The sequence below is a fragment of the Cupressus sempervirens genome, chromosome 9 (genome assembly GCF_028749045.1).
Source record: "Cupressus sempervirens isolate cs-2001-9-10 chromosome 9, ASM2874904v1, whole genome shotgun sequence".
Classification (NCBI taxonomy): Eukaryota; Viridiplantae; Streptophyta; class Pinopsida; order Cupressales; family Cupressaceae; genus Cupressus; species Cupressus sempervirens.
In genome coordinates this window covers 559346982-559355721 of record NC_143126.1, presented here as the reverse complement: position 1 = coordinate 559355721, position 8740 = coordinate 559346982, and positions in this window count along the sequence as shown.

Here is an 8740-nt window from a genome sequence, read left to right as displayed (position 1 = left end):
TGGGTCTTTAGTGTTTTTCAAATGATATCACTTTTCTTTTATCATGTGATGTTAGTCATGGTATTTACAGGGTATCATTGAGATAAAGCATTTTCCACCACATTATTGGTTCCCTTGACATACTTCATGTAGAAATCATAGGCCTAGATTTTTCTTACCCATTTTTGAAGGTGGTTATTGCGATCTTTTTTTATTCATAAATAAATTTAGGTTTATATGATTGGTTTCAATACTAAATTTTTTGCATACCAAGTACTATCTAAACTTGGTCAAATCATGCATAATATCTAATATCTTCTCGTTATAAATATAGTAGACAATGACACATGATTGCAGATATTGGCTTTTGCATTGTCCTCCTCAGAAGAGTAATGGGACTTCCTACTACAAGCCAGTTGGAAACTTGGACGTTCCACTTTATAGAGATAATTAGGATAAGGGTCCATAAGATAGAATTGGGAACTATCATAAGTAGCTCTTTGGATGAGCAACTCACATCAGTCTAGACTAACCCGCATTTATATATGACATCATACATAGTCTACTTGTTGGCAACTAGAAAACAAACTATCTAGGACTTGTACTGAGGGGAAGCATACAAGACCCCAATGTGTGGACACAAATTGCGTACCCATAGTTGGTGTATAATAAGCTCCCATAGGGAATCTTTGAGTACATATTAGTGAATGATGTCTTTATCTTTTCTATAATATGGTTCATAGAAGGTGATTATTGAAAAGGCTATCGGTTAAATCATTGCATTCGTAGGAGGATACTTCACCCAACACCATACATTTATGTACATCTAAGTGGTTGGTACCATCCTATGTCCAAAAAATCTATCACACTATCCATTGAATAGGCTTATATTGTTGGAGATTGCTTGCAAGTTGGCTTCAAGATATGAGAGGGTTAGGATGAAGCATAGAAATACATGGGTGTGGTTGATTACCATTGGGTCTTATGAGGTGAAGCACAAGAAAAATATATGCACCTAATAGGAAAAATACCCTTTGGAGGATTACCCAGTGGCTTGCCCTTATTTTGATAATAAAGGGATATTTCATCGTGTTGTTGGCAAGGAGTTCATTCTAGATGATGCTATAGAAGATAATTGGTTAAATTATATATATGAATATGAAGTCTGATTTAGGGACTACTGAAAGATGAATCTAGCATTAGAAAAGAAGGATTTGAACCTATGGATACCTCTTAAGGTGTAGAATAAGGCTACTACGAATGTCCTAGATCCCACCTATAACAAAGATAAGATCTTTGAGCATCTTAATATGAACACAAAGTTAAATAGAGAGGATACTGATGATATTTAACACTAGGATCAACATGTTGTTGGTTTGACAAGGGATTAGGTACGAAAGCCCTTCCACTTGGATGTTGTGTCTAATATTCCTACATTGCAGGCATTGATGAGGTCAAAGAAAGGAAAAGGGACTAAAGTCACCATCCCCACCTACAAGGAGAAGTCACTGGTCATACCTAAGATGGTGCATACCCATGAGAGGGATGTGGTGTATATCCATAAGGAATTAAAACCTAAAACCAAGAAGAAGAGAAAGGTAGTAGAGGTAGAGGAAGCACAACTCAAACAACCTCTCTTTTAGATAGAGGCTTCCCCATCAGTCCCTAACAAGAGTAGGATGGAGATAGTGTTAGTCAGAGAGACAAGGAAAAAATTAAAGAGAAAGAAAACTCCTTCACCATAGATCCCTAAAACTTTCCCAAAGGCTGAAGAGGAAGGAGAATAAGGGGATGAGATAGATAATCTCCCTTTGAATAGAAGGAGTTGTTCAAACAGAGCCACTAAAGGAGAAAGGAGGATACATTCTACATAAACACCCCTTGTAGCATAGGAACAACTAATTTGGATTGAAGAATCTATAATTAAAGATCAATAAGGATGGATTGAGTCTACAAAAGGGGATGGGTATGACGTGTTCAATATTTATGACTTTGAATTCATGCCTATGAAAACAAATATGGAGGGTGAAGAAATAAGGAATACATCGCGTTAGAAGCCATTAAAATATGATTGGAATAAACTACCTCCACTTCCATGCAATCCATTCATGATGCCTCCTCCACCTTTGAGAAAGCCATAGACACAACCTTTGTCTCCATCATAATAGGAAAGCATGTCATTACCTCCTCTAATCATAGAGAAACAAAGAAAACCATGAGAATGAGGTATATGTAGTGTATTCACATAACAATCTTGAAGAAGGAAAAGTGAATATAATATAAGAGAAAGCTCCACCTATAGCACAACCACTTTCCTCCCCTCCTAGAAACATAATGGCCACTCTAGTGGTGGAATATCCAAGATTAGAGAAGACCCTAGAGAAGATATATAAAGGAAAGAGAATAGCATCTATGAAAAATTCATCATTTAGTTTGTATACGTCTTTAATGAGAACTACTCCAACATAGCTAGAATAGGAAGTAGAGACTTGATAGAAGAGGTGCATAAAAGATCATGAGGAGGGAATGGCCATTTTAGTAGAGGTAGTAAAACCAATAGTATCTATTTGGGAGGATTCATAAAAACTAGACTTCATCATAAAGAATAACCAAAAGGATTTAGTTGCACATATAGCCATTCCTCCTCCTCATGTAGACCAAGGATAAAACCAAAGTTTTGACAACCATATGTATCAAGTAGGTGTTTCATAATTTAATCCAAGGTGAAGAAGAGATTCAAAATTTTAGGAAATATAATTATGATTTCAAGAGTTTATAAAAAAGGTTGTGTATCCCATTGACCCTAACCACCTTGAGATTTCTCTAGCAGTTTCCCCTAAGAAATGAGCTTCAGCTCTAGAACCACGTCACTAGTACATTTGGGGGTCATTTTTGACCTAAATTTTTGATGCAAGCCATTTTGGCTTGTCAAATTCATTTTAAAAAAAAGATGATCCTAATAACATCAAAATTTTGATGCAAGTTAAGTTGGGAGTCAAAATTTTGACGTCGTCAAGGATATAAACTAAAAAAAGAAAGAAAGTGAAACTTCATTTGTTTACACAAAAAAGTGTAGGCACCCTGGTGGGAGGATTAAGGAAGAGTTTTATAGTGGCATTTAAAGGTAATTGTTTTCTAAACAAATTGATAGTTTGCAAGTCAAGACAATTAGTTGCATTTTGCTTAAATTTTTCCACTGTTGGAGTTTATATACTATTAGATCAGGAAGATATTACATCTATTTTGCTTCCTATTCCATCATGGCAATCGTATTTGAGTTTTGGTCAAGCATTTATCATGTGGTGGTGAGTTTTGTGCTATGAGCATTTTATCAGTGTCATTTTGTCAAAATGTTGGAGGGACGAGATTCTTGACTGACAATTGTCCCATCTAAGTTATAAAATGTTTGGTGCTAGGAAATAATCTAGAAGTTTTGTGGACTATTTTTTGATCTCCCATCATGTGCTCATCCTCACCTACCTACTCATTTGGCCTTGATACTCCATGGCATTCAATCACTACTCCCATATTTAAATGAATCACCCTAGGTGTTTGTGATTTCGAGAAGCTTTCCTAGGGCTATTGAGGACCTTCTTCACAAAAACCCTTACACTCTCTTTACCTCCAACCCCTTGTACATGGTAAAAATTGACGATGAGTAGTTCCTCTATGTTCGACATTATAAATTTTCTTTTCCTTATTTTTAATACTTTTATCAATTTTAGCCGATTAATTTAGTTTCTTCTTGATAGGTATGGGATGCTTCAACCCCTCTCATTTTTGGGGAAGGATGCCTTGCCTTTTAGAGTTTCATTATAGTTAGTTTTGGGAAAAAGTAAGCATTTCCAAGATTTCAAGATGAAGGTGAAAGAATTTATAACTTGTTATTTCTTAGATTAATGCAATAGTTAAACTAAAACATAGTTCTTGCATATAAAATTATGTTAAAAGTGATGGTTGATGATGGGAAGAGAAAGACAAAGGTCTTCAATATGATTGTAGCCCTAGAAGCTATGTTGTCTAGTTTTACTTTTTGGGTTGTGGATTTTGGTTTTAATCTTTTGTTTGTGTAGAATTAGAAAATACCCTACTGCACAATGGCCTACAAATCTCCACTAACATATTTGATAAGAGGCTGCATTAGGTTCCATTAGTTCATTTTCAAGAGAATAATAAACTAGAACTTCAAAAACTTGATAGATTCATCATCCAAAAATATATGGATATCCAACAACCAAAAAATATCTACCAACAATTTTCTCCTATTTATAATTTTAATTTACCCTTAAGAGATTGAAAACAATTTTAAGATACAATTATCTATTATCTTTGGATTTTTTTTTTTTTGAATAGCAATAGATTTAGGAATGCAAGTGATATACCCCTCATAGAGACCCCAATGATAAGGCGAGTTGTATTGGCATGAAGTACTTTCTACACCTCTTAATTTAGATAAGTCACTATCTTATCTCTGATGTAGAGATCAATCTCATTTATTTTTTGCAAAGTCTGATGAGAAATAGTAGCCAACCAAATCGAGGTGAAAAAAATAGTTAGGTGCAGTTAGATCATTTATGTCACCATATGTATCTTTTTTTAGCTACTCCGAGAAAAATTTTATTTTGGCTTTGATATATTTTTATTCCTATTGATTAAATAAGATGGCGTGCAAGGTTTATTTTTAGTTTAAAGGATGAAAAACAAGGTGGTGCTAAGAGTTTACCATGGTATGAATCTTCCCCTTATCTCTTGATGGTATTTCCTAAGTTGAAATGTCAGCTAAGAATTCACCTAATGGTGACATCATGTATTTCCATTGTATCTCCTATATGAGCTATTATATTATTGTTCATGTCATTACAAGCTTGTGACCATTTATCTTGGTAGTATTCATTCAAATATCTCAAGTTGTTACATAGTTTGATCCATTAAGTATGAGCTATCTGATATTAAACCATGTGACCACAAGTATTCTCCATTGTTTAAACTTATCTCCAAACCCATTAGGGGATTCCCTATCTACAAACATCAATTTTAGAGTTCGTGGTATAAATTTTATAAAAAGTTGCATGCATAAATGTATCATTGAAACAAACTAGAATGATTCTATAGCTTCATAGATTCTCAAGAACACTACAAGTGTAACCTTCCTTTTAAGTGCCAAATGGATTATCTAAGCTCGTGACTGATGGGTTCTTACAATGCACCACTCAAGGCAGATGGTTCATTTATGCAATTCAAGTTCACAGGTAATGTATTCTTGTGAATGACTAGTTATATGAATCATCTAATCTAAAGAAAGATACCTAGTTATAATGTATTACAAATATTAGACCCTATTAGTAGGGCCATGTAGTTCAGAATGCTTGGATATATACAATGAAAGAAGATAGATGCATACCTATAAAGATCTCTCCTTCCAAGTAAATGTCTACATATTTTAGCTTGGGAAGTTTCTCCAACCAACAAACACGGAAATTCAAATTATCTTGAGCTGTAACATGATACATACCATTGATTTGTTTTAAGGATATTTTTACAATCAGTACTATCATACTACTACTAGGTATGTATTCAAAACATGTAGTATAAAGCAAGGGGCACATCAATCATACCAGATTGTATATCATTAGAATTATTGCCTACAAATATTATTGGAATATGTGAATCCCAATCCATCAGGACTCTCTACATACAACATGTTTCATTTGGCCCACAACGAAATTATATATCAGCTAAAAGATGCTTGCAAGGAGAATAGAAGGTAAAGGTAAAGCATTTTTGATGTCACTTCCAAAAGGCCAGACATAAATTTAGCTATGTGTTGAACCACAAGACTTTGTTTTACATCTTTATTATATCTGAAAGTTTTAATTGATTGAACCTATTAAATTGTAGAGATTATGTCTAATTTGGATGCTTCCTCAGTTGTATTTCTAACATTAGGCACAAATCCTTGCAACTAACCATTTTTTTTGAAGAAAAAACTTACAATATGCTATACATAACCTTGATTATTATAGGCTATGGAACCTATATGCACATTGGAACCATGAACTTTAAATTTACAATTCAAGCATAAACATTATAAATGCTTGAAATTCTTGAAAGACAACTTTGAAAAACAAAAATTCAATAGAAATGCTTGAAAGACAACTTTGAAAAAAAAAAATTCAATAGAAAAAGTCAATGAAATTTCTTCAAAATTCTATTAAGGAGCAAGTAACCTATAGAAGTCATTGTTGTACTCCTTTGATACCTATGACAGTTTTACTCTCACACATATGATAAGGTGCAGACAAGATTTTGAATAATATCTATGCCAAACTTGTTTTCATTAAGTAGTACATGGTAATGTGTACGTCTGCATGCCCTCTACAATCAAATCATCAAATGAGAGATTCTTGCATCTTAAGAAACAAAAAAAAAAAACTTTTTTTTTTATATAGGCATCAACAAGAGTAAGAATTTTATATATGTATATGTATATGTTATGGTGGGATGAAGACTAGATCAACAAGAGTAAGGATTTTCCACCAAAAGGGTTGATATTTCATTCCAAGTCCATACAATACTATTCCAACCCTAAACTAGGTTGAAGATAAACAATTTATAGGTCACAACTCTTCAGCTTACAACTTCATCCTTCCATGTTTGATTAAAATAATGATTTAACTATTGCACTTCCAGATTGCAAGAAAAATTACAAAAAGTTGCATGACAACTTTTATTGCATTTTTTACAATTTTTACAACTTTTACACAAACTTAAAATAAAAGACTCCACATGCCTTCAAAACTATACCACAATACCAATGTGTGAGGCGTTGCCCCAACTCATCATAATACAATTGATACATTGTTATTTTGATACATTATGATTCGATATGTCAAGACATTATTGGGTAGACTAGAAATTATTATGTTATTTTATGTCGTGTGATGTTTTACTTTGATATGCTTAATCATGTTATTTAAATGTTTTAAGAGCATGCATATTTATGATGTAGTACAGTAAATTAATGTAGGATTAGGAATATGATTAATATCTTGATTATGCAATTTTTAATGGTTAAATATATGAATAGAAATGGGATAACAATTATTTATATGAAAGATTGATGTTTTGATTTATGTGATTATCAAGATGAGCTTTAACTATATACATGTGATTTTTCTCGAGCTACCGATGTGTGAATTCAGTGTGCATGATTATTAGCCAAGAAATCTAACAGAGAATCAAAAATTGACCTTATGTATAGTTTGTGAAACCTAGGGTTGAGTCTAATGAAAGATGCATACCCCTTTGTTTCATATTTCATTTGTATCATAATTTGAATGTGTGTATCATTATGTAACTGTAAAGTGTTTAATGTTTTGTAACAATGATATTATAGTGTCACCTGACACTTGTGGTTCGTATATGCATATTAACATGATAATTAGGGTTAGCTAAGTAACTTGATAATTTGAGATGGACTAAGTTAGTAACTTAAGACTAATTAGTTGGTAACCTAGATTAATTACCCTAATTAGGGTTAGTGGTAAGTTTGCATTCTTAGGGTTTTTAGAAAGTCCAAATATTTCAAGCCAATTAATAGGTCCTAAAATGGTCCTAGAGGCCAAAACTAATGAAAACTAAGTGCCTAGGGGGTATATGTATGGGTTGGAGGCATTTTCCACCCCTCTAGAGCCATTTGCTGACTTTTATGACCACCCAAACATCCCATTTTTACTTTAGTGCAAAAATTTGAACTTCACCATGAGTTTGACAAGTTTGTACTCCACCATAAAGTTTTCCTTCATAATAGGATTAAGTTAGAAGACCCTAGAAGGCCTTAGTCAAGTTTGAAGTTATTGCAATTTTTAAGTGGTTAAGTTAGGAGCCTATTTAGTTGCAAATTTGAGGGTTGAAGAGTGTTCACCCAATCTTTTCTTTGAGCGAGAGTAAAGCTAGGATTGAAGGAGGAAGAAGGGATTACTCTTCTCAAAATTTCAATTTTCCATAACCATTTGTGAAGGTAGGAATCCTTCAAGTTTGTGTTCTTCATGTTGTGTTTTCATTTGTTTAAGTAGGCTTCTGTATGTGTGTGTATTCATATGTATGATGAAACATGTAAGGGATGGGATTGTTATAGGTTTCTTAAATGTTTCTTTTCATGTTTTACATTTTGTTTTATGAGGGAAACTATAAGGTTTGTGTTGCCATCACTCACCCTTAGATAGGGCAAAAGTGACCATGTATGGGAGGAGGGCTTTAGTTGGACTCTTAGCAGTGTAGAGTCTCTCCTCACAATGAGGAGAGGGAGTGAGTAGGGTGATATGGGCCCCTACTCTTTAGTACAAACCATTTTGTATTTTGGAAATTAAAAAGTGAATGAATGTAAGTTCTTGTGATTATAACCTCGAAAGGGGCATTAGTTTTGGTATTGTGACTGACTTCTCTTGCCTTGAAAAAATCCACCTTCTCCCTAGTTTGGTTCGATAATGAACCTATTATGCAAACTTGGGATGGGAGTAATTGGTAGAATTGTTTTTGTGTTTAATTTGTTTGTCTCTCAGTCAGTTTTTGGTTCTCCATGGTTACCTTGATGTAATTTTCAAATTTCATAGTGGCTACCTTGATATGGAGCCAAGAAGGAATTTAGAGTTGTTTCAATTCAAATGTATGGCAGACTTATGCTCAAGATAATGATCCTATTGTAAAAATTTATTGTTAAACTTATTTCTAAAACAACTATGATCTCGGGTTTTCTTCCCTG